Raw genomic sequence first — 27,094 nt, 5'->3', positions numbered from 1 at the left:
TGCAGTTGTTAAACATTATCAGTAATGACAAAGGCCCCCAAACCAAGCATTTATAACAATCAATTTGTTAATTAAAGTCTCCATTATTGAGCTCATGTCCCATTTACTTGTTACAGAAGAAAATTAAGAACTCAATTAACATGAAATCCAACTTCTAACCATTAGTTCTAGATACATATTTCAGTCTCAGATGGGTGTATTTTATGGTCATACCCTTGCACAGTTCTCATTGATTCTGATGACACTTGAGTAGAACTTCCGAAGGGGCTGTTTTAGAGTACAGCATTCAAAGCAAGGATCTACAAATGCCCCCCAGCCTTATTCAACATGTTAAATGACTGTCGCTACTTAGATGGTTAGAATAGAACAATATCCAGATCCAGGACCGACTTATTTAACTTACCAAAGAACATTCCAGTAACCATGGAGTGTCCAAAACTTTCTGTACTACTTTCAGTGAAAGAGGTGTGTGAGGGTGAAAGTCTGCACAGAATTATACAACATCAAAAACAAAACAGAAGTGAAGGAAATTGGAGCTGACATGGCATTAGAAAAGAACAGAAGAAAAACGATACAAGTTTCTTACACAACCAGCCTGTAATGTTGTTTGTCCACGTGGGACCACATGTCCTTGGTTAGAGAGAGAAAAAAATAGTTATTTTCTTTACCCCATTATAAGGATGGGGTAAAATAGTCCATTTTAGAAGAAAAGACGTGTGACAGTGCCAGCCACCTGCTTACCTTGGTGCAGGTATATACACACAGCTCCATTCGGGATCTACTTCAGCATGCAAAGAACTCTTGCTTTAGTTTCCTGATTTGGGCATTTTAATCAACAGGAACAGGCCATCCCAGGAAGAGATGAACCAATCCTCCTTTGGATGCAAGGAAACCCTTAGCCGGTTACCCACAGCTCACAGGGGAAGGCTTGTATAAATCATCCAGAGACTATGATGTCATTTTCAGCCTGGCTTTACAGGAAACTGAAACTGAGCATCTGCGATATTCTCTCAGCAATCGCAGCTGCTCTCCCAGCACAGCCTGCCAGGAAGGTGCACCTTCTTCCATTCATTGTTGCTGGTCCTCACCAGAAAGAGGTCATGCCCCCAAACACCCCCAAATTAAGGAGCATATTTTATTCAGCTAGTAAAAAGAAGATGGGATTTCCTGGGCCTTAGCTATACAGACAAACTTCTAAAAAGTAGTTTGGTCAAGAATGGAAACCTTTGAATGTTTCACAATGTAGTTCAGAAACAAAACAGGTCATAAGCTACTGAAGAAATGTTGGAGCATGAAGCAGGGAAGCAAATACAATAAGGAAACAATAGAAATGCAGAGACGAGGGCCTTTAGCACAAAAGTTAGAACAATTATAACTTGTTTGTGAACATTATCTACTTTCAATATTTATTATAGCACACAGTTAAAGAGATGACTGAGAAACAAATACACATTGCTTTGTGTTGTTTGATGTCCTTTTCCCCCATGATTGCGGCTTCTCTGCGTTGCCATTTTCTTCTGTATTCTTTGCTCTCCCTTTCCTTGGTCTCATTTGCACAAACTGTTGGCTCTCCATGCTGTTCTGAGCATCTGCAGTGTTTAAGCATCTGCCAGGCTGTTGGCTGGATTATGCTCTCACTAACAATCCCAATGGACTAACCTAAACACCAAATGAAGCTGAGGGCAGTGAGGTCAAAGAAGGAGACAGGAGGTGATGTGGTGGAGGACTGCTCAGGTTGACTGAGAATGGGAAGCATGAAAAGGAACACAAGCAGCCAGACTACTTGTTGCAGACTGCTCTGCTCTCGGAGCCTCTGATGAGTCAGAGCCTGGCAGGGCAAAATAAATGGAGGAGTGAAATTTCTACTTCCCCTGGGCTTTAACAATATATTATAAATGCTTCCCTATGGAAATCAATAGGAGGAAACTGATCTGTGTCAGCTCTGGGGCTCGTGCAGAAGCCTACCTGGGGGGTCAGGCCCAGGGTTCAAGACAGCTGTGGGTCTGTGGCCAATATGCTTCCTAGCCTGCCCTCTAGCAAGGGATTCTTTGAATGCCGTCTCTCCGTTTCTCTCGTATCCATTGCCCGTTTGCCCTTCCAATCAGTGCTCGCTCTCCATAAATAGGAAAATTGTACAGGTTGAGTAGCAATCAAATGGGAGAGTTGCACAACACTCTTCCAGAGGTCTATAGGGAAATGTGTGCAAAATCAAACTGGGATGTTGTGCAAATCAAACATAGGGACACGTCTGGAACCTTGGGAAACATTTTTACCAGACATGGCCTTGTGCTTGTAATCACAAGGGGGTTTGAACACAGCACGTGTGTATGTTTCACAAGCAAACACAAAATTCTTATATAGTCCTATAGGTAACACTCCTCCCCCCACATTCTGTGCTCGCTGCCATTGGAGCTTGATGCCAAAGAGCCAAGGGCTGTGCAGTTTTCAGCAGGCTGGGAGGAGGCATCTGACATCAGGCCTCCTTTTCCAAGGATGGACATCTTTTTCCACCCTTGGAGAGGGCAACTGAAAGATCTCTATGGCTCTGAGAAACTGTCCCACAGTGCCTTGTGCTGTAAACACAGTGATTATTTTCAGTCCAAAGTTAATTGGACTAGGAAAGTGGAGCAAGTGTATTGGAGGAAGCAGATATTACAAGGGTACAAGGTGCCAAAGGTGATAGACAAACAGAGAGGTGCCAGTAATATTAACTAAGCTATTAACTTAGCTATTAACTAAGATGTTACTCAGGGTAGGAGTCTGCATGCTTAAGAGTTTTCCTAGATCTTACACAGCACTGATCCAAACTGAATTGTCCATATTTCATTCATTTATAACTATGCCTACTGGAAAATTGAACAAAAGAAATATTGGGGGAGCTTTATATTTTTGTGCGAAAAGGGAATCAAAATGAATAAAAAGTGTTTGAAGCCAAGAAACAGAGATACTGGTAATTTCTCCCCTTGACACTGGAGATGAATCAGAGAATTATAATTGATTATGCTAAATTTGTTGCCCTTAATCAGGCCATAATAAGGGCTTTCAGGGAGCTCATTTATTAAGTCCAGCAGCACTGGATGGGCTGAATCGTGAGCCAACTAATGTCTTTCCAAAAGACGCCACAAGCCAGCTCAAAATAGCTGCCTTAGATGGGCAAAACAGGCCAGAACAACAGATAGATTAGGAAGATTAACTAGAACACTGTTTGGCCATGTGAAACCAATGTGCTCAGACAGCAAAGCACAGGGACTGTCACAAAGCTAAGTAAGATGTTCCAGGACTGAGAGGAGACCAGAAGAATCATACATGAGAGGGAGGGATAAACATGGGTCAGCAGAGAAGCCTCCTTCAATATATTCAGCACATTGCTCTTCGATATCTAATGTACCAAGAAGCACCATGTTCTCCAAGGTTCTCTGCTTACTCCCTTTCTTTCTCTTAATATTCTTAATCACAGAATATTGTATTTGGATCCCGTTTGTCAAACTATGCTAATTTAGCTTCAACAAAGCAATAATGCAGCATTTCAAGAAGATGCAAGTACATAAAGGGCAGGGAAAATGCTCTCTTACACACAAACAAACATGCATTGCATACACATGCACACGGAATATGAATCAAACCAAGTAACATCACTTTGCATCCTGAACATATCAAAGACCAAGTCATGAAGAACGAGGTTGTTTGTGATATCATTTTGACTCATTAGGAGGGGAGAGGGGAAAGAATGAAAGAGAATATGTTAAGTCTTTTCACAGATTAAAACCATTACAAGAGAAATGACATGAAAGGCAGGATTTCCAAGGAGAGGAAGTTGCAAACTGTGTAAGAAATTAGCCCTGGCCTCTGAACATGCTGCTTATCGTGCCATTTCCCCTGAAATGAAGCTGAACTTCAGTCAGCCGCAGAGCAACTGGGCCGAACCAAAGCATCAAGTATGGCGGCCTGAGGTGAGTCATCAACTAGGCAACTCCTCTTCACTGGGGTGCTGTGGAACTTATTGCACCCAGAGGAGGAAATACAGAGGTAAAAGCAAGAGTGTAAGTTGAACCAGGGCCTGCAGGGTTGTAACTCCAAGGTCCTGCAGCAACTCGCCATCCTGGGTGAGTTGACTCCATCCCCTGAGCTATACCTTAAGATGTGCAAGGGGGTCTTTGAATCTTCCCAGCCAGCTCTGGGTTGGTAAGGCAGGTTGAACCTAAGGTTCAAGGATCAAATAGCCCTGTGCTGTGGGCTTTCAGGCTTGCCAGTCACCATAAGGCTGATGATCACCAACTCTGGCTAAGCTGCTGACTTTGCATACCATTTGGGGGATTCTCCTGTGGAGGATATTGGACATCTCATTTCCCCCCTTATTTGCATGAAAGAGAAGGAAAAACACATAAAGGGGAGAAAAAAGATCGTTATGGTATTCGCGAAGTCGTGTCCGACCCGTCGTGACCCCATGGACAACATTCCTCCAGGCCTTCCTGTCCTCCACCATCCCCCGGAGTCCACCTAAGCTCACGCCAACTGCTTCAGTGACTCCACCCAGCCACCTCATCCTCTGCCATTCCCCCCACAAAATCAGAAGTGACCTATGCTGTAGGTTGGGGCTTAAGTTGAGCCTTAGGTTTGAAAAGCTTGAATGCCATCTTAAGTGAAGTGTGCTGGGCTTCCCATATGACCATGTGGAGTCAGTGGAACAGTCTGTGCTTGGTGGGCTGCCAAGGCAATCACAAGTTGTTCACAATCACCTACAGATGCAGGTGTGGTTTTCAGCCTGCTTTGTGGAATACTGTCATTCTGACGCTTCCCAGTTAGCACCAGGAGCTGAACCATGTTCACGAGAGATGCCCAGTTCAACTAGCAGTAGTTGGGGATAGGTCTGTAGAGAAACTGTGGTTCCATGAACATGTCGGGAAGCTGAAGCAGTAACCTGGAGAGAAAAGTTTTGATGACAGCCCCTTGTCCCTGCAACCTTGACTTACTGATTCTGATTCATGGTCACCTTTTCTTGGGAGAAAGTTGCAGTGAATTTAGTGGGACTTACCTCTGATTAGCAATGCACAGTTTGCAATGTTACTCCTGAATACCTTCCCCCTCACCTCCACCCACAATGGGAGAGGATGATTTTTTAAACCTTTGGGTTAGCTTTTGAATGAAGCCGCTTTGGGTTTTGCAGGACATTCTCATAAGAAAGAAAGAAAGAAAGAAAGAAAGAAAGAAAGAAAGAAAGAAAGAAATCCAAATGATAAAAGTATTTCAGAGTTAAAAATAGATCATAGAATGGGACGCTTTTATATTTTTAACAAGCCTCCTGCAATCCATGCCCTTTCTGTGGAGAGGTAGTTAACCCTGCAACCTCTTGAATAAAATGAGGTGCTGGAGGAACCACCCATAAAAGTGTCTGCCTTCTGTAGATATTTAGTTGCTGCCTACTGCAGTGGCCTCCCTCAGGTAGCAGCAAAGGTGGCAGCCCTCTTGGTAAAATGATGACAGCCACTTTGAGTTTTCCAAAACTCAAAAGGCACCCAGAACGAGATTTTCTTGGGATAACTCAGTAGCGATCTTTCCAATTTTAGTCACTGAATTTCACATCATTGCTAATATATATCTGATGTTGAGAAGAAATGGTTATTCTCAATTTGGTATAGCCTAATTGTGGTATGTGTCATACTTCAAACACATCATGAGCTGGAACGACTGACTGGAGAAGACAATTATGCAAGGGAGAATTGAAGGCAGAAGAAGAAAGGGAAGAGCAAAGATGTGATGGTTTTGTTCCAGAGAGGAAGCCACAGCCTTGAATTTAGAACAGCTAAGCAGGGCTGTCGTGGATAGGCCATTTTGGAAGGCTTTCATTTATGGAGTTGCCATAAGCGAGAGACGACTTGATGATGCACAACAACAATTTGCAGGTAATTTCCACTGAAAGCAATGGGATTGAAGCTTATTACAAGTGATGTACTTGTTTCTTTGGTTTCAGTGGAACGTAGTAATGAATAACTTCAGATGGACTGGGGCCATCGCATGGAGGGCACCAGGTTCTCCAGGTGTATTTTTCATAGTCACTACCATGGGAGGGTCGCAATGGGTTGGACATGACTTCGCGACTAACAACAACAACAACAACACCATGGGACTATGGAAACGAAACTCCATGCTTCTGTTCTGCAATTCTTACTGGTAAAATGGCTTTCAGGATGGGTGACTGTGAAAGGTGCAAGGCAGTTTGCTTAAAAATAGATGACTTCATGTCCTGTGTTGATAACTTCACCATCCTTATTATAAATCCCATCTATTTATATGATTTCTATACTACTTTATATGAATACATTTCCTAAACATTGGACAATAAAACCGAAAGAAAAAAAAGAATCCAAAAGCAGAATTAAAATATTTGAAATCAAATTATATCAATAAAGCCACAGCTGATCATTGACTTGAAGGAAAGAAAATACTGTAAAAAGAATAAAAAATGAACACCCTCATGGACAAAATGTTTGAAAAAGTGACTGTAGGCCAATTCTGATGATACTTGGATGAAGCTCAAGTTCTGAATCTCGTTCAGTTGGGCTTGAATTTTGAGTTTGGATTGAAGACTACCTTGATATCCCAAGTGTGTCTCTCACCTCCCTGTACAACACAGGGTTGGACAAAGCCATCTTTCAATTATTAGAGTAGTGGATGGAACGTAAGATTTTCCTCTGCTGCAAAGAAATGGAAGGGTTCTGTACATACATAGGGAAAGAGCATGTCTCCTTGATAAACGGAGGCCTGGTTCCAAATCAACAGCTTTTAACTGGTATGAGCAGTTCTTTCTGGCTTTCATGGTGTCTTCTGAAGGCAAGCCTTATTTCTTGCCACTTGAGCCTATTTTGGTTGTGGGACTTTGCCCACATGGATGGTGTACGCTGACAGCACAGGGATAAGGAGCTCTGTTTTAGGCTGTCAGTAGGCTAGATTCGTTAGCAGAATCAGCCTAAATGACAAAAGTATTTTTTTTAAAGAGACTTCCACTGCAGTCATCTGAATTTGACAGACGGAAGAAGAATAGATACTTCATTCAGTTTTTACGTCTGCATGCATCCTCTCTCCTTCCCCACTTGCTCTCTTTAGCTCCTGATTCAGAACTAGTTTCTGCGTCTACTGCAGAAACTCCCCAGTGTCCCTGTAGCTACAGTCAAAGATTGAAGGATCTTCACTGAGCAGAGTCCATATTTCTGAAGTGATTACACTAGCTGCTGGTTAAGTCTTTTCAAAAGGATAAATTTCAAAGCCAAACGGGGACAGACAGTCTCCCCCCCTCCCCCTGCCCAAAGATACAGAAGTCCTCTATGTAATGGAGTGTGCTAAGGGAAATCTGGCAGGCTTGTTTTCATTTTGGATGAATAACCACTGTCCTCACAGGGAGAATTTAATTAGAGGGGAAGGGATTAGAAAAGGAAGAGACACTTCCTTTGAAGGCCCGTGAAGGGCTGCCAGTCTCCAGTTCCTTGCGAATTTCTTTCACTTACTGTATGAGTTCTAACAGCTGTAAACATTGAGAGGTGAATCACATCAGCTAAGGGCTGGTTCACAAGTTCCAGACAACGTCTCTTGTGTAACCACCCTGAGGAATGCAGGGTGTATCCTGGTGCCTCATCAGAGATAGCAGCCATATCTCCTAGAGACAACTTCTTCTGGAACTGCAGAAACTGTAACAGGTATTGTGCTTTGGGAAAAAAATGATACAAGGTTTGCTTTGTAGCATTAGGATGCTTATGGTTGATTACCGTTCCCATTATAATTGAAGTAATGAGCCTTCTCACCATTTTATCCTTGGAGATTTTATTGTGGTTAGTTCCACACTACATGTTTAATCTGGGACTTGCCCTGCTTCCTTCATGCATATTCTGTGGAGAATCTAGACTATATCCCTGGGAACTTGAGTCATTGCCACTTCTTCTTTAACCTGGCTGCACCCACGCTAGGCTAAAGTGGACATTGCTACTCCATGGCCTTCAAGCTTTTTTACACTTCAAAGCCCCCTGTTTTATTTGTGCGCAAATACAACCTTGCTTTGCTTTCATGAGCATTTAAAAATATTGCAATTAGAGCTCTAAGCAAATGGAGAGGAATAATTCTCTTAACTCTCCACTCTATTTGTGAGCAGATATATTGTGAGGACAACTTCACTGCATTTCTCCCAGGAGAGGAAAACTTACCCAACTCTTATTTCTCACAGGCAGAACTCAGTGCAGGCAGCGGCTGAGGCATGTCTTATTGGAAGTGTTTTAATCTTGGCGTGCTGCCGCCACAAGTGACAACAGCAGCAACTGGGCTGGCAGTCTGGCTCAGCTCCATTGTACCTCATCAGCAATGACCCAGACTTAGCATCATTCCAAGGAATTGGGAGGGAGCAGGGGAAAAGAGAAGGAACCATCACAGGGGAAAATGGAAAAGGAAAGGGAAGGAAAATGTCAAGGAAGTTGGTAACCTTCCAGCTGGGATGGGGGGTGGTAAGAAAAAGAAGCCCTCAGAACTTTTCTGATGAAAATGTTTTTTAAAAAAACAACACTTCGCTCTAGTTGAAGGTTCCTCAGCACCTTCCATGTGTGACATTCCTGAGGTACGGCATCTTGTGGCGATACTGTAATGTTCCTGAATGCCCAACAGCGGATGTGGGGGTGTTGTGCCCAGCTCTGGGGAAAATGGTGCAGCTAGCCTTGTGCCAAAAGCCGTCCTCCAACTTCCTGAAAGTTTTATTCCCCATGAAAGAAGCGTCTGTTTTTCTGCCTCATTCTTGAGGAATTTTAGATTTTATTTTGAACTGATTTTGTGGAATTTTGCACTTACCTAGTCAGTGCAATGTGCAGTTTTCCTCTTTTTGACACATCTCCCCTGACTCTGTAGCCTCCCAGGTTGTCTTCCATTCCTGAGCTGAAAAAGCCCTATGGGAAGACTTACCTTCTGATGCCTTCCTCCGTGTTTTAATGAAGTGCAGGAAGCCAAGGAGGCACCTTATAAGAAAGATAAGCACAAGAACCCCAAACCTAACTCATGAGACCCATTATGGAATTCCCCTCCCCTTTGAATTACTCCTGCCAAGCTATTTCTTTTCCAGGAGCTGTACTGAAGAAATTCATAAAAGCTCTGAACTGAAACTGACCAGCTGAACACAAGGGTGAAAAACCATGAATATAAGCCAAAGGAAGCCTGAGGAATTCTGTAGCCCATCTGCCTGATCCTCTCTTCCCAGCATGTGCAGGCGGGAAGGTGACCTTCCTGGGGAGCTGAGACTCCAAGCCATTCCGTGAGGTGGCCCGAGAGCTGGCTGTTCCTTCTGCCCCTTCTGTTCTACAGGCAGCAGCCACTTGCGAGGACTCAAAGCTGTACAGCAAGCCCATGGCTGCAGAATGAAAATGTAGGAAATACTTTCTGGAGCAGCAGCAGTGTGGGGTGACACACCTGCGCTTGGAAGCATGTTGGACCAGAAAAAGTGGCTGCCATGGAGAAACCATCCCTCTGCCCTCTGCACTGTGCTCCTGGGAGTGAGGCGACCCATTATGTAGCAGAAGCCACTTAGGCCAGGCAGGGATGGGCACCTGCTGCAGGCCCACACTCCAGCAGGGCCCCACTGACACGGACCCTCGGAGTTGCTCTTCCGGTTCACTCTCACTGTGGCACACCAACCAGTGGAGGAGGAGGAGAAGTGGATGATTTTCGGGATTTGGCCCTCCAGAGTTCTGTAGGGCAGTCTTGCATTGTGGTGCCAGCTCACTGTGATATGAGTCAAACCTACTTGTGGACGTCTGTCTTTGGTGGGATCATGATTTGTGAAGTCAAATAAAAAGCAAAACCAGCTAAGGAAATGTGTGCCACTGTATGATTTTTGTCCAAACTTGACTGCTTTGTGCAAATTTGCATCTTAAAAACAGGTAGTCCTCACAAAGCATATGAAGAAATCAGGGTTTTGGATGCTTATTCGCGTAAAACAGAATGCCATGATCTGTGCTAATAGCACAAATTTATGCAAATTGAAAAAGTACAAATTTGCACAAATTTAGCTAGTAGTTATAAAAGAACTCACAAACCAAAGCTCATCTTAGAGATGAATGGCTGTGCCCTCCCTCCCCCGGCAGCCTACTTGCAATAATTGGATTTGAAGCTCACAGGAAGTCCATTGACCAGAAACACACCAGACTCCACAGTGTCAGCACATTCCCACAGAGAAGGGCTCCTGCAGTGGCCAAGAATCTGAGCTGAGAATCAGAAGTCCCTGGGCCCACGCCCCCAAAAATCCACTATTCCCAAGGTAGATACTTCAGCCTCTTTGTCTGAATGGGAACAAGAGGCGGGATTGGAATGCTGAACTGAATTCCTGAGGCCAGTGAGTTGTGAGACAAGCCATGCAGCTTGTGAGAACCAGACCAACCCTGGTTCAGGAAAAGACACCATGGAACAAGTGGAGGCAGATGGGGAGAGGCGTCACTTCGTCAGCCCAGCCACTCAAGGTCAAATGCATAGTCCATCTGCTGTTCCTACAGTTTGGCCCACCATCCATGGAAGGCCTCCTGAGGGTGGGGCCTGCTTCATTTGGTTGGGCAGTGGGGAGGGAGTCAGCTTTCCTGAATGAGCAAAACTAACCATACAATTATAATTGCATGAGCTTGATAGATTCTTCCTGCTAATGACCTTTACATTACTCACTCCAGATCATGAAGGCAACCCCAGCTGGCCAGCTGGAGCCAACTGATGATTCTGGTTCGTAACCTCTCACCATGATCTGGTGGGAAGAAGAGAGGAAAGCACCTGGAAAAGAGACTGGACTTGCTCATGGCAGGTCTCTTCTGTGAACCCATGATTTGGCCATAGGCAAACAACTCTCTTTCACCCCCTCATCACCAACCTGGGGAAATTATAGCAGCCTTCTGCTGCTATAGAAATTATAGCAGCCTCCTATAGGAGCCTTCTCCTGACTGCTGCCCCCCTGATGTGCTCCCCCCAGGCTGGTTGGCAGGTGCTAAGAGTGGGGGCACAATATGCCAGGAAAGTGCAAGGCTGGGGGAAGCTTCCTTCTATGGCTCTTGCAAGGATTATGACCAATTGGCTCAGATGGAGAAGCTGAATAGCTGAAAATTCAATACAAAGGTTAAATATCCATTTTAGCAACTAGCTGTGGGTTCCTTTGTTGTCGGTCACAACGGAGCAGTTGATTCCTCCCTTACAAGCCAACTGCAATGTTGGAGCACTGTTACCTAAATGTGGGAAACGGGCCTCCAGAAGACTAATGCTTATTGTTAGTCCGATAGCCTGATAAATTTCCCAGAGATAAGGCATAAGAGGACAGGGGGAACCTTTGGTCTCTGAGTCCTACAGGTTGAAATATCTACACTCGCTGCCTGTCTCATGTACTTGACGTGTACACTGGCCCATGCACACATGATGTTATCTCCCATGTGAACCTCTACTAGCTGGGTGCTGACATGAATGCAAACGAGTTGGCTTGAATCTGACTATGAAGAGAGGCATACAGAATGACTGCACAGTCAATTCTTTTGCCTACAGCCTATCTCATGTCTAAATTGGGCCAGAGGCTTAGAATTTGGCGCCACACATGAGCACACACGGGCCATCCCAATCCTTGTGTGTATCTGATTCCTGAGCCCACAGAGGATGCTCACAGAAAAGGCAGCTTGTGCATCCATCGTGGGATCTAGTAACATCTCTTTTGAGAGATTATGCTAATCTTTGTGGGAAGAGAATAATAAGGACTTCTAATTTCATATCTATAAAAAGCGGAGGCACACATTTTAGCAATTCCAACTCTAAACAGAAGGCCAGACTTGGAGTAAATCCCCTCAGAATTTTGTCCTTTGAGTCGATTTTTCATCTTAACCCTTCTCACTGGAGACATCCTCTATAAATAAACATGTGTAAGTTATTGCCGGCGTGCTCTGCTTTATTAATTTTGTGTAGAGCAAGTTGGCTTTTGCAGAGGTTAATTTTCTGAATGGGGAAGAAAATGGCACTTCACCAATCTGAAAATAAATAATTGTGCTGAGGTCTCAGTTCATTATATTTAATTCTGCCAAGTCTTGCAGACTCCAGAGGCATGGTGACAGCTCAGAGAAACAATTATTTTCACTAGCCAGCCCTGTTCTTTCTATGATATGTTTCTGCAGAATGCTGTGAGAGAATCTATTCCCATTAATGGCAGTAGTTTGGTTTAGCTTAGTGAATATAGCATCAGGCTGTCTCGGCAAGTTCCACACAATTATTTTTTGCATCAACAGAACAAATGAAAGTGGAATGAATGCAAGCAGTAGCATTCTTTGCTTGTGCTCATTCACCTGTAATTGCAGTGCACGATGGGTTTTGTAGCCTTAGACTAACCTCAACACTTACTCTCCAAACCTATGAATGGCTGAGGGACTTACTTCCAAGTAAACATACACAGGCTTATAGCCTTAAAAATGTTCATGCATGGAAACAGAACTGGGTTTTGCAAAGGCATGAATGGTATAATGAAATATGGAACATGCTAATTAATGATAAACTGACAACAGAAATAAAAATTAAAAGAGGGTTAATGAAAGCAAATAAATATAATGAAATTTGGGAAGATTTTGAAAAAGCAGTACTGATACAAGACAAAGGCTGTAAACCCAGTCAAGATTATATGAACTTCTGGAGGGGAAATGGAAATAATTGAAGTATATTATATATTATTAATTGTTACACTATGTGAATGATGGTAGCATTGGTCTCTGGGGTAGTGGGGGCATTTTATTATTTACTATTTATGACTGTATCTATGTTATGTTATATTACTATTCTTGTGATGTATTTATGTTTTTTCTCTCTAAAAAAATTAAAAAATGGGGAAAAATTCATGCATGTATTTGACTAAATGTGCTTTTCTTTTAAATGTATTATTTTATTCTTTGATTGCTTTTAGTTTGTTACTGTTCACTGGTCTGGAGTCTGCCTCGATATGGAATGCAATACAAATATTGTGGATCAAATACACAGACAGACTGCTAACCAACCAACCAACCAACCAACCAACCAACCAACCAAAGTTGGTGCTGCTCCCAGATTTCCCAAAATATGATGCAACATGACTGCAACTGGAACTGAACATACGCGACCTCCAAATCTTGGTCCTTGAAATTAAGCAAACCAGCCTAAGTTTGAATAAGTCATCAGAAGTTCTGTGGTGATGGACCTCCATCTTTGGGGCCAGGAGAGCGTCATCTGAGAATGCTGCGCTCTCGTAGTCACTGAAAACTTGCAGCCTGCCCATGAGTGCTCCTAGCAGCCCAGGAACAAGACCACTTGGCTTTCAGTGCCGGTAATGGCTCCTGCAAAGGGGAGACAATGCTTCATATAAGCATCCAAGCTCCTGGAAATGGCAGTGTGGGGGCTGAGGCAGAAGTGGGCAGTGTCTGGGGCTTCAGGAGCCAATTACCCTCCCTGGGAGCCCCCAGAGACTGGTACCGCCTGCCAGAAAATGTGCATGGCAGCAAAACGTGGCTGGCTACCCCACTCCCTCCCCACTTGGTTTGTGCTGCAGTGAAGCCGCTGTGCCTGCTTTGTGTCTTTGCACACTGGGAGACGACGCAGGCCGAGCAAAGCTGCTCTGCGTTGGTTGAGATCAAGGGGATTCCCCAGTGGGCAGCTCCCCCTTCATTCCTCATGGGAATTCTTCCTTCCCTTCATGGGTACTTCAGAGGGGAAGAGGGATCGCTCGGCTTCTTCAGCCCCTGGGATGGCCCCTGAAGAGACCTGTGCTGTCTTTCCTCAGCCAGTACAGTTAATTTCTCAGGAATGGTGCTCTCATGATGCTCTTTGCAGCTGAGGATCAGCTCAGGAAGATTGGAATAAGGGTTGAAACTGATGTTTTTTCCCTCTCTAGCCCTCACCCTATAGTAATGGGACTAGTAAATACGTATATCATTTAGTGAGTAGCTGGAGTGGATGGAGCTTTCTGAAAAGGAGCAATCTATCTGTTGTGCCCTCACCTCTCAGAAGCCTCTAGACCTGAGGTTTCCTCAGCCTTCCAGAAGAAAGGCTGGAGGAGGGTCAGCTCATATTCTGGCCTCTTTAGTCTCCCCACACCTGCCCACTGGAATGGCCCCTTTTGTCCTCTTACGTTGATTTTCCAATCTCAGAGAGGCTGTCATTTCAGTTCTCTCAACACCACCCACAATGGGGCAGGAGCAGGAGACCATTTCTGAATTGGGTTACTCTCTGTGACTATGGAGGTATTTTCTGAGCCTACCTCTTGGCCAATGGATGCTCTCCTGAAAACCTGGAGAACTTGAGCTGGTTGGGAAATCTTCAGGGATTCCTGTTGCCCACGCAAAGCATCCTTTGACCCAGAATCAGCATGTCCCCATTAAAGCAGTCACTGCACTAGCAGGCTCTGGGCTTGTAATGATCATTCCAAGGCTCAGGCAGAGCTACTTGGTTGCGGGATGCCCTTAAGTACCAAGCCCAGAAGGGCATTCTCAGAACAAGACTGAGGAATACTCTGAATTGAAAAACATGAATCATAATTATACATCATATTATGCCTGTACTGAGAACCATGATGCTGCCTGGAGCTCCATCTTAATTTCTTTCCGACTTTCCCTTGGATGTTATAATGCTCTAGCACTAGAACGTCCAAGATATTTTCTAATATGCACAATCTCTGCAGACACTGGAGTCTGGTGAGCACATCTATCACATATTTATTTTCCACCCTAGAAAAAGTTTTAGCAAATTTTCATTACTAACAACATATAGCTGAGCCCCATAGATTGGATTAAAGCTTAACCAATAAGAACAGAAGAGCTTTGATACTGTGAATCTAAAATGAACACATCATCTGGATAAGATGTAATGGGGAGGGAAATGCATAAAAAAGACAAATTAAATATCAGGGATGGAACAGATTTAACACAGCATGGGAGGTAAAAAGCCATCTGTAGTGTCTACCAGAAGAAGAATGGTGTTGTTGTAATAGACTGGTAAGATAACATTGACCTTTTTTTAATGAACCATTCATGCTACCCGTTTTGGTAAAATGAGTGCATTTTGTTACTTGGAATGATAATTACAGGCCCAGATTCAGCCAGTGCAGTCACTGCTTCATGGCATCCTGGTTCTCTTCTCCGGATCAAATGATTTCTAGAACAACTCTAATTTCCAAGTTTTGGGAAGAACTTTTACATCATCTGTCTACAGAAAGATATATTGATAAGGAGACCTGTTATGTGCAGATACACTGAGAGCAGAGCCAAAATGGTGGTGGGAGAGAGTCTAAGAGACGGTCTCCAACGATGGCAGATGCCTCCACCAGGCATCCAAAAGGAGCAAGTGTAAGGGTACATTCCTTAGCAGTCAATATCCCCATCCCTTGGAGTTAACATCCTAGTCATTTGTCCATTCAGGGGGTGAAGGTCTAAAGAAAAATTCTTGTGTCCTACATAGAACCTACCCTGTGACCAGGAATCTTGCCTTATTGGGGTTCCCAGTCATGGGGAGGTTCAAGGTGCATTCAGCTGAATGCATCTGAACGTCCATTCAAGATATTTATTAGAAGCAGTGCCGGCACATTTGGGGAAATTGGGGGCTGAGCTTCTATGTGCGTGTTCTCCCTGGTATAAGCCCAGATGTGTGCAAAAAGCCCTTTACCCTTGCAGGAAAATATTCAGGGGGCCAAAAGACCCTCCCCCCCCCCATCTCTGCCTGTCTGCCCTACAATTTGCCACCACGGAACAGCTCCTTGAGGCCAAAGGTCCCCTGCCTTGAGCTTCAGTGGACAAGTAAGGGATGGTGGCAACCTCCTGGTCTGCCGTGTAGGAGTGTTGCCTCGGAGGGTTGCCCTCCATGGCTAGTCTTAGGCTCAGTTCTTCCTGAAGTTTGAGCATTAAAAGAAGGCATGAACATCTGTAGAGATTAATGTGCACTTTTCTTTGGATGCCTGTATTTTGTATATAATCTTGCTGTTTTTGCAAGCAATGTTAAAAATGCAAAGCATTTTAATGTTACTTTTACTAATATATGCATTTTAAGTATTGTTTCCCCAAATATACTTTTGTATGCAGTGTTTGTGGAGAACTCCATTGCAAATTTTGGAGATGGTTTTTGGCCATTGTCTTGGAATGAGTACATATTTTTTGGCATATTTCTTCATCCATACATGCACATGAACTCAGATGCTTGCATGCATGACAATGGGAATAAAGGAATCCTTACCATAGGTGCATGGTACTCAGAACAGACGTATCTACCACATTTCAATGAAGTGAGGAATAACGATTTGTAAAGTAAGGGGAAAATAGCTCAAGGAACCATTCAAGTCCCAAATTACGGACTCTCTTTGAAATGCAAAAATGACTAGCACCCAAACTCATGGGCAGAGAGGATTCAAAACAAAGAATACAATTGTCTTGGTGGCTCTGCAGCTGGATTGAGGCTGGAGAGAAACAATGGAAACACTAATTGGACTCTAGAGAATGAAAAGAAAGCTCATAGAGGTTTCTTGGTACCTGGCTAAGTTACTAGCTTGATATATGCTGCAAAAGTAATGCAGTGGAAGATAATTAGCTGTCGGTATAGAAGACAAATAGTAACCTGATGGATGGTGTCTAAACTAGCTGGCATGTCTAGTAGGTTGGGATGCTTCAGGACTGGACCCTCCCCCTCCCCTTTCCTCCTCTTCCTCCTCCTAACCTTGTATTTATACCCCACCCTTTTCCTCTTGTGTAGAACCCAAGGTGGTTTACATAGCTTCATTTTATCCTCACAGCAACAATCCTGTGATGTACGTTGGGCTGAGAGTCTGTGATTGGCCCAAAGGCCAAATGTAGGCTTGAACCTGGATCTCCCAGGTCTCTAGTCCAGCACTCTAACCATCACACCACACTAACCTAATGTCCTGTGAACACTGCCAAGTCCCTGTTCAGCCTGCATAACCGTGAGGAGACCTTTACATTGACCTATATATGGTTCCACAGCTCCAGGGTTGCAAGACCCTTGTTAGTGAAAGGGTGCATCCACAATGTCTCTGTCTCCCGCACAACCACCAAGGGCACTGTTGTGTGTCTTCCGTTGTGCACGGCTGTGCTGCATCTTCCAGAACAAAATGGATGCTTGAGTCAAAGTTTCATGGTAATGTCAATGAAGCTACAAAGGTTCAAGTGATGGGGAGCCTGTACACCTACCCTGCTCTGTAACACAGCGAGGACTGAAAGAAGTCTGCTTGAATGGTGTGCTCATCTTCTGGGTCTCCTCCAACTCCTCTGATCTCTGAGGGTAGGTTGGGGGTGCCTGGGGACACCCAGGGTTTGGCAGGGTTGTGGTGCCCCAGAAGCATTTGTATGCCAGCGAAGCTTGTCTTGTGGCAAACCGGTCATCTTTTAGATGACTTCATTGTTCACCCATGCCTTCCAGCATCTTTTGCAGATGTTTTAGATGCCCATTCTCATCATTGTGCTGGGTTTTATCCTGCCCTGCTTCTGTGGTATGACCTTGGTAGGCTCCGGAAGAGCCACACACATAGTCAGTAAAACAGGACAGTCCACCTGCCTGCAAACTTACAATCTGAAAAAGGAAGACACAGAAGAGAAAGGGGTGGGGAAAGGAAGAAAGGGAAAGGTCAGACTTTCAGCAGAGCTGGTGAAATGGCTCCTTCTCCCCTAATTCCCCTTACTTGAGGTGGCAAGTATAGGGCGGCACTTGAAAACATGAAGTTGAGATACAATATTCGGAATGAGTGTAGCAAAATCAGACATTTTTAATATTTGCACATATTGGTTTTGGTGCTAAAATGCACACACTTCTCGCCTTTTCTGCACTTCACTGTTTCCTTGGAGACATTTGTCCTGAAGCACCTTTTTTGAGTGTAATGTGTCTTTATTTATTACAGATTCTTTACACGACCAGTTATGTGTTTATATGGTTGTGTATGATCAGTGGCCGCTTGAGACTATTCCTGCTTGCAATAAATGCGCTCTTAGTGTGGCCATCACCATATACATTATATTATCCACCTGAAACAACATTAGCTGATCACCAGGTTCCCAGCTATTACCTTTACTGAATGTAAAAACCCAAGGACTTAACAGGACTGAAGGGGCATGTTTGCAGAGCGTTTCATTAATTTACTGGAATTTCTGTTAGCTCCCTGCTTCTTGCTCTTCCTGTGAAGGCTTATGCACAGCTGTCAAATGTTATTTTAATCCCTTTCCCCCTTTCAAGCTGCTCCTTTCCTGTTCAGTACATGGGAAATAGTCAACACACTGTCTCTGAAGAGGCGACTGTGCGTATTCCTTAAAGCTTTGTTTTCCATTGAAGTGGATGGCCCTTTTCCAGGGGATTGATGCAGTGAAATATCAGAACAATGAAATGAATGGCTGCCCCCTTTGCTGCCATTTGCTGGCAGGGGGCGGGATGACAGGTGCTTTGCAAGGTATCTCTCTGTGCAGCCCCTTCACCACTTCAAAGAGAGATAGAGCTTGGAGCGTGCTAATTCTTGATGCACAATTCTTCTTCCTTTGAATCACATCTAGGACAGCCAGGTAGGAAAGAGGGTAGCCATCTCCTTGGGAAGGGAGTTTCTTCAAGTGCAGCATGTCACCTTTCCTTTTCTTGCTGGCTTTTGAACCCTGATTTGCAGTGCTGGGGACTTGAGTCAAGAGACTTGTTCCCAAGTCCGGCTCAAGTCATGTCAGCAATTTGACTCGGATTCAACTTGGCAAGAACGAGCAAGTGACTTGAGACTTTTATATATATTTACAAGCGAGTCATGGTCTACATTCTTTCCAGAGAGTTTACTGCGGGGCAGAATTTCCTGAAAGGCAGATACGAGTTTCGGCAGGGGGAAGGGAAGTCCTCAGCTCTTCTTTTTGGTATGGGGCAGTTACAACTCTCCCACTCCCTACCCCCCAGCACCGCCTTCCTTTTTTCTGCTAAAGTTGGCTCTTAAGACATGAGAAGAGGCTCAAACATGTCTTGCAATGACTTGAACTTGAAAGTAAAGCCTCAAGGCTTGGAGGAAAGGACTTGAACACATCACTGCTGACTTGTGCCTGTTTCTGCAGTGTTTAGCTGGTTGTGTACCTCATTTCTTGATCTCTCTGTTGTTTTCACAATTTCATGCGGTTTCTCTGTGGTTTAGTCGGTTTCCTTCACTTTTGTGAACTGCCTCAAGAGTATAATTTATCTGGAAATCAGGGTTATTTAATGGACCTTTCAAAATTTTAAAATCCAATACATACATAAATAAATAAAGTACAGCGTCCTTTCAGGCCTGAGGGTCAGATTCAGCCTTCCCATTGGCCCCAACTCCTTTCTGCAATTGCTTGTCATTTGTCGGCTGAAGTAAGAGGCTTCAGCTCCATTATGCCGACAGTCTTGCTGCCTCCCTTTTTTCTTTGGCCTCCTCCTCTTTTCCAAAATTGAATTCTGCCCTTAGAGCAAAAACAGTTTGACTTGGTGCTTTAATGAATGATAAAGACACATTAGGGTGAGATATACTGAGAATGAGAAACTAAAATGTCCCTGTCTCAAGGAGCTTAGGAGTTAGACGTCAACACAGAAAGAGACCACAGAGAAAGAAAAGTGGGGGAAAGAGAAGCAAGGTAAGAAGGGATAATGGGATATCCAAACAGTAGTTCCAGTTCATGGTGTTGTCTTACTAGTTCTGAATATAGTGCTGACTATTTACCTGTTGCTGCGAATGTTATAAGCAGGCCTAGCCCAAGTCAGTTTTGTTTCCTGAGATGAAGGGTGAGATGGCAGCTTCCCTGTTCTACATACATGCAGAGTAAACATGGATAGGATTCCATTGCTAGTGGACTGTATCGACCGTACTGTTTTAGACTGCAGTCATTTTATTTAATAGTTTTATCCCTAATCATTTGAAGATAATTGGAGGAAAGCAGTGTATTTAGATGCTTTTATCTCCCCAAAAAGAAATCTGGCCCTTTAATCTCTGATTCGTTTACTCAACATTATGGGCACCATTAGACCATAATATCATCTTCTGAAGTCACCTTGGTAAGTACATTGCAAATATTTGCTTAAGAGGTTGTAGTTAATGAATTGCTGCAAAGATGGATGGCAAATCCTTCTCTTGCAGCCAGAGAAACAGGGAGAATTAACCAGAAGCAGAACATGCTTGGGAAAACAGATATTCTCACCAGTCTTTCCCTTCCATGGATATGTGACATTTTTGCAGTGGATAAATTCAGATGTGTACATCCTCCTTTGCAGACAGGCATATTTGCACCATTGGGCACTCCACGCAAAAGTACAATCCAGCACCACAGATGCCTGTTTTCTTTGAGACTGTGACCACATTTTGGGACAATATCAGTGCAGAAGGAAAGCCATGGAAGGCCAGACTAAAGATATATCTAGTCCACCATTTTGTTCATATAGTGGCCTGCCAAATGTCTATAGGAGGCCTCCAAGCATGGCCTGGACACACAGTTGTAGTGCCCTCCTTTTCATGATCCCAGCACTTAGACTAGCGAGGCAAGTTGCCAATGGCCCTGGGGACAATGTACGGCCATCATGACCGGTAGCCTTTGATTAGGATTATCCTTTAGTTGTCCAATTCTGTTTTTAAGTTATCTGAGTGAGTAGGTATCACTGTACCATGTTGTAGGTTTTGTGTCCAACCACTTCTAGAGAAGGGAACTATAGTCTTCCAGATCTTGGATCCAAACACAAGCATAGCCAGTGGACTGAGGTCATTGGAGGTGTAACATCCAGGCACATCTAGATGGCTACACAGTCTCCATCCCTAATTTAGAGCTATGTTTTCCAAATTCTGTACCAGGCCACCACTAATGTTCTTTCAACGAAACTGAAGTATGCCTTGAAAACAACTTGCCATGTTGGAGGTATCTGCCATTTTCGGTCTCTTGGTGCAGGGTGGGCTGTACACATGCTGATCCTCATCTCACTGTCCAGTAACTGGGCATATTTGTTGTCCTAAGGGAGGAAATAAAGATGGGTCAGAATTTTTGGATGTAACCTACCCTGTATGTGCCTGTAATCCAGAAAAGGAAAAGCCCAGGCATTTAAAATTGGAGAAATGCTGTTCGGTTCTGAATACAGCATTAAGTTCATCTTGATTGACTTGGAATGTAAAAATGGTTAGGAAAACAGATAGAAAAGGTGGGATAGGATAAAATCCATGATATATGGAGAAAGTTGATAGTGAAAGAAAGAAAGAAAGAAAGAAAGAAAGAAAGAAAGAAAGAAAGAGTGAACAAACCTTTATTTAAGAAGATAATCTAAACCCAGGACTTACATTGGCACGTTACAAAGGAACAGTAGGGGGGGAAAGCAGCAGACCAAGCTGTGAGCTTCAATGTGATGCTTTTAAATGTTTGCTGAAGAATAGAAAGCATCTGTTTCTGTTTCTTGTTAGCATCAGCTAGCAGGTCAGTACCGACTGACATATGAAAATGTCCTGTTCAGTTAACTTTGTGCCTGACAGTCTCCTAGCGGACAGCATAAAAACCTGGGAACTGGAAATCTTCACACACCAGTTTCAACATGAAACGTCCAAGTGCACAATTTTTCCAAGCTATGTTTGGGCAGAGAAATTAGGGAGACATAAATCTTTACTAAATGTATAGCCTGCTTTTTCCTTACAACAAACTCAAAGTGGCTTACATCATTCTCCTCCTCCTGCTCTCAATCTTATCCCCACAAGAACAACCCTGTGAGGTGGGTTGTGCTGCAAGTCTGTGACTGGCCCAAAGTTGGCTCCATGGCTGAGTGGGGACTAGACCCCAGATCGCCTGACACCAGTCCCTGCTCTTCACCACTACACCACACTGGCTGTCTGCCAGCTGGGGTGGCAGTTTCCAGGTCCAAGAATTGTGGTCCTTGCCCATTCTGGATCAGGTTCCACTCCCTCGGAACCAGCAAGTATGTAGTTTGGGCTTACTCTTAGATCCATCCTTGTTGCTGAAGGCCAAGTTGGCCCAGAGGGCCCCCCCACCAGATTTACTTGGGATGCAAACTATGCCCATCCCCGGATAGAGATAATCTGGCCCCAGGGTTCCATGTGTTGGTGACCTCACAACTAAATTCCTGCGATGTGCAGTACGGGCAGCTGCACTTGCGCCTGCATCAGAAGCTGCCGCTAGTGCAGGACACAGGAGCAAGTATGCTCAGTGGGACATCCAGCTGTGCCCACGTAAGAGCAGTGCTAAAAGAACTGCTTGGTTGCCTATTAGCTATGGGGCATTATTCAGAGCCATGTCTGAGTGCATGTGATTGTCATGCAAGACTCTAAGCAACTTTGGACCAGGAATTCCAGCAAACTGCCTTTATGTATACCCAGCAGACTGCTAGTATAATTGGAGGAGGCTTTGCTGGACATTCCAAAATTACTGCAATGTTGCTGTGAGATACCTTTATAGTCAGGTGGCAATGCCTACCTGTGGGAGGAGGAAAACTCCCTTGCACTGTTTGGGAGGCAGAAATGCCTCCTGAAAACACCTGAAAAAGCAGGCTTCTCCTGGCCTGTACTCAGATTAATCACACCCTTCCAGCCAAGTTTCTACTGCATTACTCCTTTGCTGTGAATGACCTTGAGGCTGGTGTGTAAAATGGATTAGTTGCAAAAGTCTGCATCTATTTCATAAATTACTCCTAAAGAGATCCTCCTCTCCTCCCTTTCTTGCATCCTCTGTGGCCCAAGCAACAAGCTAATGCAAAAAGAAAGAAAAAATGGAAAAGAAGGTTCTTTTTTCATAACTGGATGGGTTTATAGTTGCTGATGTATTCCAGTTGATAAATAGTTTCTAATTGATGTTTGATTTAGGGAAAAATACAAGATGTTTTCTTATATAGTGGAATGATAAATGTTACCTTTTACTTTGGCTTTGACTGAAGCAGGCACTTTGGCATAGAAAGAAACCTTTCATGTAGAGGAGGGTGACTTCCATGCATAAAAAGGATCTGGGTCCAGGAGAGCTTTCCTAGCACAACTGTCTGGGCACAGCAGGGATTTGCTAATTCCTCTTGCAGCTGCCCAAGGGCCCTCCCAAGCACAATGTGTGTTGCAGAGGGTGCTGCAGGGGGATGAAGGAGTCAGAGCCAATTTCCTAAGCAGAAACAAGTGTCTAGCCCTTTATTCCATGATTTAAATGTATACAACTCCCTCTCTCTATAAAACAAATATTCCCCTCCGCATACTTCATCTAGTCCTGTTTGAGAATGGGAAAAAAAAGTATTTAAGGTGGATTTTTGGTAGAGATCCTGAAGTTGTACAGAATTTGCAGAAAGGACTTTGCTTGCATTGGATTAATCACAAGCAGCTGAGCAGAGGAGCTTAGCTCCTTGCAAGGATAGCTTTGATACCACCGCTCAGTTCTTCCAAACCTTTTATCATCTCCATTGTTAATGACAACACTGCTTCATTGACTTCCGCGAAGTAACAAAGGGGCACCAGGATCAATAGCAGGCCAGGTCCATTCAAGCAACAAGATAGTTATAGTCAAGAAAGTGAAGACTTGCTATTTGTAATTCTGTATAATAACTGTTCCCTTCATTTTTTTTCTTTCAAAACCATCATTTGGATTTGTACTGGAGTCAGAAACATACTAATGGAACACTTTGAAGAGAGAATAGTTCCTTGGCTTCCAGCTTATAGTTTCTCTTTGCTTTTCTTAAGTCTTAACTGTCCTATAATCACTCAGCAAGCTAATGATCCCTTTACATCAGGGGTAATGAGTTTTCCCACTCCAACCTAGCCTTTGTCAAGACTTTAATGTAAGTAGCTAATGAGTATTCTTGCTCTCCGTGTTCCACATGTGAAAAGACGTAGGATACATCAAGCAATACAATGGTAAGTGGCAGCTGAAGATGTTCTGTGGAGCTGTGTTAGTGAGCAGAGGGAGTGCAAATAGTTGAAGCAAGATAGAGGTTGCGAGCAACAAGGGGCCTGGGGTGTGGGGAGCTAAACATCTCCTAAGCACAACTATCCTGACAGCTTAATTCCATTACTTTTTACACAAGCTCAGATCCATGCCAGCATAGTCAAGATGGGCTGGAGGAAAAACAGGGCGGAGGCTAGATTTAAACATAAATAAATCAGCAAACATACTAGTTTGTAAGGAGCAATCTGATTTAGTAGAAGAAATGTTGGAGAAACCCTCAACAAATTCGAATGGGTTCAATTTTCATGACTCTGAGCTGCAGAGTTCCCACAGGGCCACCTTTTCTGAGTTGTTCAGGTTCTGCTGAACTGCAAAACCATTTTTAAACTTTCTGGAATGGTCTACAAGTTTGTTCATACTGAAGTTGCTGTAAAATATGCCAATCTAGACACCATTTTTTAAAACAACAAAAACATTTTATACATCTCTGATCTATTTTCTGCTTCTGCTGTGTACCAATCAAGGGGCTTGTTGTGCAGTGTTCACTGCTTATGGGGTGAACTAAGAAATGCTGTATAGTGGCTGGATGAGGTCACTGGGGAGGAGGATGTGGGCTTGGGTGGACTCCAGGGGATGGTGGAGGACAGGAAAACCTGGAGGCATGTTGTCCATCAGGTCACGAAGATTTGGGCACAACTTTGCAATTGAATAGCAACAAGAAATACTGTATACCAATGAAAGTTCTGTACGTGATGGTGTTTTTTTTTCTTTTTGCATATTTAGCTGAAGTGGGTGGGAGGGGAAATCTAGCTCTGTCGGTAAGCAGATGATAGATCAAATTTTGCCTGACCATCTGCAAAACACAGACAGACTGGCTTTAACACAACCGTCACATCATGGGTTGGTAATTCCTAGGATGTGACCGCTGATCACCTTAAATATCTCCATTGCTTAGTGCATAGAAGGCCTGCTTATCTCATGATTAGTGAAGCAATGTTGCCTCGCACCAGCTTGGTGGTGTTCACATGTCTGCTCTTCAGAAAACAGCTTCTCTCATGCCGGCAGTAGAACCTCCAGGGGTATCTTGTGGAAACTGTGTGGTACGAAAGGTCCTGGGGTCCAAGTCAGGCTTTTGCAATGTCATTCATTATGACCCCCCATTAGCACTGTGCTAAATATTTCAATCCTTCCATTTTCTATAATTCTTGGGGGGCAAATGAAAACCCTTGCACAAAGAAGCTGGGGAGATGAGAATTTTGAATAATTTCCCCCTTGGGGCAGGGTTTCATTTACCTTTTTAATTGCAGGAGGCAGCTTATTTCTTTTTATTTTTTAGTCGTTTACTTTAAAATAGCTCAGTGCACTTGCTTCCATGCCGGACTTTTTACAAAGATACTTTTCCAGCGAGGCAGCTCTTCCTGAAGGCCAGTGAGAACAGATGATATCTCATAACTTCATGGGAGATCAGAAAGAGCTACCAGGTCAAAAGTCTTTGTATTCCCCTTTCTTTCTCATACAGGAGGGAAGGTCTCTTTTAAGACACACATTTTTTTTTTAAAGGTATGTATGAATCAGATGCCAGGTTTATCTGGGACATGTTTCAAGTTGAGGCAAAAACCTTAAATTGATTCATTGATCAGTGGACATTGTAACCCTCATTATTACTAAATAATCATTAGAATAGTAATGGTGATGTTACAGCTAATGATGACAATGACAACAACAATAAAATATGAAAGCACGTCATTGCACTTCAGGGAATAATGTAAGCAACACAAGTGCTACTTTCTGGGAAGTGACAGAGGTTCCCTATTACAAGCAACTGAAATTGCTGCTTGTGCCACTTTGTACGGATAATCCGCTAAGCACCTGGAAGTGCTTCAGAAGCCAGTCGTGTTGTGGGTGTTGCTGCTCCTTGCACTGCTGGGTGCAAGGTGTGCACTTGCTGTCAACAGATGTCACACTTGGACTCTGGCTCATGTCTATGAGTCTGCATCATGTGGAAGCCTAGTCCAGCTCCCTGAACCATATAGATTACATCTCTAAAAGCTGGAGGCTTTATCTAATAAAATCAGATTGGAAAGGCATTTCATCATCTGCCGCTTTTATGTTCATCTATTGCAAATTACTAAGTGCAGGAAAAAAGAAAGGACAAATAATAGTAAAGTAGTATTGCTTGTGAGATAGCGCCTCTTTCAGAAGAGACTCAGACTGAAGGGTTAAACACACTGCATGCCCTTCGCTCATGGTTATCACAAGGAAAAGTTAAGTGGACTTTTGCAGCCTTTGGGTAAAAGTGGTCTTGTTTGGAAAGGGGCCTGGATCAAAACGGATAGGGCAGACAGAATGAGCTATTGGGTGGAAGGGAAGAGGATCCGGACTGGCTTGTGGCTGAGGGTTGTGACAATAGATTGGTCCCTGTGCAGACAATGGGATCTGAATCGAGCCTATATTTGGAAAGCAGAGCAAAGGGTCAGTTGGGACACTGCATGCTGTCTTCAGATATGGTGCCTGGTGGGTAGAGTTTTGCATTTATGTGAGAGTTAGGGTTAAACTTAAAGTCAGGATTTCCGCTGGTGGCAGGGTACAAAGTCCAGCATTCACAGGGCTGCAACCGAAGACCTTCCAGGCCCCAACAGGGCCTACTAGCCCCACTAGCCTGAAGCTGACACAGGTAATTTCCTTCCCACTGAAATCTATGGTGGGAACCTGGACAAACAAAAGACAATTCTAAACGAAAATCTTTTCCAAATTCAGAGCATGGTCTACACAAGCCAAAAGAGCTTTGGTATTTGTACTTTCTTTGGGGCTTACCTCTGAGTTATTATGGCTGGGGCCACCTGAGAGCCATCATAAGGCAGATATGATATCCTTGAAACTTTTTGCCTGGTTCAGACTGAAATACAACATGAATCTGCTGTGCACTTTCTGGAGGAACCATTTTTATGCTGCCGTGATTATCATTATAGTTATCAAAATCCTGCAAACTCTTCTTTGTGTTCCTAGGGGGAATAAAATGGAAACATACACACCATCAACAGTCTATCAGGCATTATGCTGAACAATTTTGGTGGAGAGATGATGAAAAGAAGTGTATGATAAATTGGAATATTCTCACCCTGACAGTCTGAGAGATAAAATAGCACAATTTTGCTTCTTATATGCAAAGTGTCTCCTGAAAGAAATGGCACAGAAGCATAATTTTCTGGAGAAAGGGGCAGGAGGAA

This window comes from Varanus komodoensis, unplaced genomic scaffold (assembly GCF_004798865.1).
Source record: "Varanus komodoensis strain SLA01 unplaced genomic scaffold, ASM479886v1 scaffold12, whole genome shotgun sequence".
In the NCBI taxonomy this organism is placed as follows: domain Eukaryota; kingdom Metazoa; phylum Chordata; class Lepidosauria; order Squamata; family Varanidae; genus Varanus; species Varanus komodoensis.
This window is presented reverse-complemented; position numbering follows the sequence as displayed.